General features: G+C 50.2%; 1 pseudogene; it reads left to right on the top strand.

Moving 5' to 3' along the window:
* The first annotated feature begins 4,378 nt into the window (after positions 1-4,378).
* Positions 4,379-4,497, top strand: LOC111731368 (annotated as a pseudogene).
* The last annotated feature ends 867 nt before the right edge of the window (positions 4,498-5,364 follow it).

The raw sequence follows: 5,364 nt of genomic DNA, 5'->3' as shown, positions 1-5,364 counted from the left end.
ACGTGTGTGTATAATCTTTACGGTTCTCTACGTATAAATTGTTGTCTGTGAACAAAGATAATTTTACTTCTCTCTTTATAATTTGGATGCTTTTTATTTATTTATTTTTTGCCTAATTGCCCTGGCTAAAACTTCCATTACCATGCCGAATAGAAGAGGTGAAAGCAGGCATGCTGTTTCGTTCCTGATATTAGGAGGAAAACGTTTAGTCTTTCACCATTGACTATGATGTTAATTGTGGGCTTTTAATATGTGGCCTGTATCATGTTGAGTAAGTGTCCGTATGTTTCGAGTTTTTTGAGTGGTTTTTTTTTTTTTTATCATGAAAAGATGTTGAATTTTGTCAAATACTTTTCTGCACCGAATGAGATAAACATGGGTCTCCCCCTTTATTCTGTTATTTTGGTACATTGTATTGATTGGTTTCATGTGTTAAAACATCCCTGTATTCCAGAAATAAATCCCACTTGTTCTTGGTGTATAATCCTTGGAATGTTCTGTCGAATTCTACTTGCTAGTATTTTGTCGAGGATTTTTGCGTCAGTATTCACTAGAGGTGTTTATCGGTTTATACTTCTCAAGTAGTGTCTTTGATATTAGGATCAGAGTAATGCTGGACTCACAGAATGAATTAGAAAGGGTTCCTTCCTCTTCATTTTTTGGGAAAAGTTCGAGGAGAATTTGTGTGAATTCTTTTTGAAATGCTCGGTGGAATTCAACAGTGAAGCCACGAGGTCCTAGGATTTCCTCTTTTAATTACCGATTCAATCTCCTGAGTCAATAACATCTTTAGCCAAAATCACTCATTAACTCAGACTTGCTGATTCATCAGTGGCTCCCAATGTCACAGGATGCGAGGGCCTAAAGTCCTCTGAAACCCCTGACTCCTGGTCAGGATGGACCAAGGGGCCGTGCCCAGTGGGGGACAATCTTTCCCAAGGACACACAGCAAGGGCGGCCCCCGCCCGACTTTGCCCAGACTCTTCCTCATCACTCTACGCTCCTCACCCGCCTCCCTCTTCTGGCCACTGCTGCAGCCCCCACGTACAGGCCACTTGAGCCTGAAGTAAATCGTCATCTGGTGCTGCGCGTTCCGGGCCTGGGGAATGCTGTTAGAGAAAAGCGCTCGACAGCCCTTAACCTCAGGCCCGCACAGACCTTGAGCTCTGTCTCCTGGAGTGTCTTGTTATCCTCACTTTACAGAATGTCAAAAGTGAGCTTTGGACGGGTCAGTAACTTGCTGAGGCCACACAGCTGGTCAAGCAGAACTGGGATAAACGGGTCTCCGTGTTCACGGTCTGGCGCTCTGTGTAGGGGAGCCGTCGTCCTGCTCACTGCATCCCTGCGATGGGGATGGCTGCTTCTGGGGGGTCGGGCGTCTCAAGTTCAGTACTGTTAACAATCTGGGCTGGAGCAGGCTGTGCTGCGGGGGAAGGGGCAGTCCTGTGCATTGTAGGGTATTTGGCAACTTCCCTAATAAAACTGGATGCTTGTGGCAGCCTCCAACCCCCAGGTGTGACGAAAATTCTCCAGACATTGTCCAGTGTCTCTTGGGGTCAGAAGTCCCTCTGTGGGAGTCCCCTGTGGGGGAAAGAGGAGCTCAGAGCATGTGGCTCACTCGGGAGGCCTCCTCCTCCCCAGCTGGACAGACTTTCTCATTTCAGGGTGGGTTTGGGTCAGGTGCATCCCAACTGGACTTTCTCACTGGGGCCAAATTGTTCATTAGACCCAGTCAGCTTGGGGTGTTCATCCTTCTTGGGTGGGAGCCCCGTCTAGGAATCCCAGGATTCTGCTGTGGCATGTCGTGCCAAGGCCTTCAGGAGACATAGAAAATCTCACCTGTCACCTTGGACGCTCAGATGCCTATGGTCCTTCTGCCTCTGAGAGTTTAATGACCATCACCTCTAAGAGCCTTAATAACAACAGTCTCTGGGTGTCAGGACTGTTCCCCCGAAACATTCATACACAGCCCCTAGAAGCTGGCCCCATGATGAGGCTCAGGTCCCATTCCCAAAATTGTCTGCAGTCCCGGCAGTCAGCTCACCTGCCTACCTGGGCAGCATCTGCCTCCCAGCCCTGGGCCCAGATGACTGGTCTCAGAGATGCTGCTTTCTTCAGTGACACAGGGTGATACTGGGGTGGGAAGAGGTAGTGGGAAAGCATTTCTCTTGGCTTGAGATAAGCCTGAGTTCTAACCTGCCTCTGTCATTTACCAGCTGTGCACCTAGGACAAAAATTTTCATTTCTCTGAGCCTCCTCTTTAAAATGAGATTGTTGGGAGAAGTGAGTGGAATCAGTCTCGTTGTCAAAAGCCACAGCCGGAAAGGGACCTGGAGACCAGCTCTTTGGGGGAAGAGGGTCGTGAGTTTTGCAAGCTTAGGGTACAGGATCTGTAAGGGGCCAACTGATATCAAGATGGGCCATGAACCCAGAGAGGAAAGGGGTGGAGGTGACGGAAGAGATAGCAGGGTTATCTGAGGAGTTAATGAACACACCTCGGCCTTTCAGAGATCAAGGCCAGGGGTCCACGGTGTAGGAGGGTAGGGCCCAGGGGGCAGAGCAGGAGACAGTGGGCCATGCTGCGGGAGTCTGGGGAACAGGCTGTCACGGGGAAAGCTAAACGGGCATCTACCTTCTCCAGTAAGATAGACAGGGCATGGAATCCCGGGTAAGATCAAGGACTGGGGCTCGACTGAAGATTTAAAGGAACCAGGTAGGAGAGAAGGACCCTGAGGTAGAGAAACATGGTGGAGAACAGGGGGCCCCCAAGGGGACACGTCCTGGCTTCTGCAGGTGGGAGAGTCGCAGGCGAAGAGCATCGAGGGAGGGGAGGAACAGGAGGAAAGTTCCAGCAAAGCACTTGTCACAGACGGCCTGCTGCGTGCTGGGCCTCTGAGGAGAGAGACTCCATCCAGGGAAGGCTCACTGCCTGGCTTCGAATCCTGACCCTGGCCACTTGGAGCCAAACCTGTCCTCACCTGTTTTCCCCTCTGCCCGGCCTCACACCCTCACCCTCCCAGGAGGAGGCTGATGGAGAATTACTCACTTAGCAGGTGGGACTCACTTATTCTCCAGAGAGGCTTGCTGGCCTGGATGCGTCACACGGGCTGTCCCACACTCTCTTATGGCGTCTACTTACAGGGCAGTCTCAGGGGACTGGGACAGTCCATGGCCTAGTAACCCCCTTCCCCATCACCCCACTTCATGCAGGAAATAAGCCTGGAGAGCCTCCAGCGCTCAGCCAGCGAGTACCTGATCTCATCGGAGGGCCTTGCTGTCCCTCCCTGGCGTGGCCTAGTCTAGGGGAACTAGCGGGTGCAAGGCCATCTGAAGGGCGGGGTGATGGGAGCCACTCGAAGGCCCTTGTAAGGCTAAGCATTCATCTCACTTTGATGAGAGGAGTAAATGGTTAAACACATCCAGAGCCTAGAACTGTGCCTGAGACGTGGTCAACCTAATACATGTCAGCGATTATTTGACACTGGCATTCAGTTGACATTGAAGTCAGTGGCTGATGGCTGCCAAGGTGCCAGCCCTAGGAAAGCTCAGGTCTGGAGCTGGAATCCATTTCTTTTGGTCTCCAAAGTCCATTTGTCCAGGCACAGATGGGAGATAACAGGCCCCCGCCGAGTGCCACCGCTCAGAGCGACCGTGTGAAAGAATGACGTGGGGCCGTGTCGATGTCGTTAGAGTCTTGCAGAGTGTCAGGACCTCAAAGGACCTTAATGCTCCTGCTTTGCCGGTGAGAAAACCAGGCTCACAGAGGGGCGGTGACTTCCCCAGCCCCCATGGCATGTCAGTGGCGGAGTCATGAAAAAATCCTAGGCTCAGGGTCCATGGTCACAAACTGTGTGACTATCTGTAATTTACTCCTTTGTTAATTTTCTGCCTGTGAATCAAGAGATGGGGAAGCCGGAAGCTAGCCCCAAACCATTACCTTTGGAATCTGCAGTCTCGATTAAAGTTTAATGTTCAGTGAGAACCAGCAGTAAAAAACACAGTGCAGAATAACCCATAGAAGAAACTTTGAACGTGTTAGGCCTCGTTATCCCCATTTTGCAGTAGTGGAAACTGAGACACACAGAGACCGAATGGCCTACCCAGGAGGCTACACTAATTACAGGCTGATTTGGGATTCCTGAGTTCTTTTTACTTTGGGGGATGTGGGGTGGGCATTTTCATTCTAACATTTTAATGCTGAAAGTCACCTCGGAACTAAAGGACGTTATACTGATGATACTCAGAACATATTTTGAGGCTATTGATAACTGCAGACCAAAGAAAAAATAGCTTTTTAAAACTAATACATATTTCTAACTTGCTCTGTTCTCTGTGCTCTCTGTCAAAGTCCCACGATGGCATTAAAAAAATGCTAACGGTCTGCGGCCATGCTACCCTGAACAAGCCCAATCCTATCTGATTTCAGAAGCTAAGCAGAATCGGGCCTGGCTAGTACTTGGATGGGAGACCACCTAGGCAGACCAGGTGCCGTAGGCATAAAAAATTAAAAAAAAAATAATAAAGGCTTGTAAGGTGACAAGGTCCTTGCAATCTGTGAGGTCAACCAAGGTTGTCTGACCTAAAAAAATAAATAAATTAAAAATAAACAAACAAATAAGTAAGTAAGTAAATAAATGCTAACAGGTCTGATCTTTCATTGCCTGCGGCTCACTCGTTCCCAGATAAGCAAAGTGATGAACAGTGGTAGCAGGTGGGCACCTGGTTGTGGAAGGCAGCTTTCACTTCTGCTAGCAAATGTTCCTGGTAATTATCTGTCAATTCCACCTGGGGTCAGGCTTTCCTTGCGGGACTGTCTTGCTGTTTCCCTCTCCAGGGTGACTCTGCCCCACTCCACATCTCCCAAATTTCCTGGCAGATGCTCACCATGCCACCTGGCACGTGCTCATCACCCCTTTTCCGGCACTTTCTAACACGGTTCCCTCCTGATTGCCGTTTGTGACCTTAGCCATCACTGAAGGCTTGCTTCTTCCGTGAAGACTTCTTTGAGTGCGTTTTCCTAGATTCTAGTTGCACCAGCCGGGATGGGCTGGGTTTTGCTTTTGTCACGAAGAGCTCTGAATCTCAATGGCTAGCACCCTGGGCTGCTGCTGTGTCCTCACTGGGGAGGGAGCTGCCTTGGTGAGAGTGCCTTTCTCTGATTTCTCCACTCCGGAGCCCTAATTCCATTAGCCCCGCAGGACGTGGCTCCATGCCATTTCAAAGCAGCCCCGCAGGGCCTGGCTGCTAGTACGCCCCGTGCTTTGCCCTCAGCACCGGTGGTGAGCATCAGCAAAGGAGCAACAGCGGCACAGCCCCAGCCTCTAGAGGAGCTCGCGGGTTGTCCGGGTTGTTCGCAGATGTTTG

Source organism: Pteropus vampyrus, unplaced genomic scaffold (genome assembly GCF_000151845.1).
Source record: "Pteropus vampyrus isolate Shadow unplaced genomic scaffold, Pvam_2.0 Scaffold367, whole genome shotgun sequence".
NCBI lineage: Eukaryota > Metazoa > Chordata > Mammalia > Chiroptera > Pteropodidae > Pteropus > Pteropus vampyrus.
The sequence above is the reverse complement of the archived record's forward strand: the minus strand, read 5'-3'. Positions and strand labels throughout refer to the sequence as shown.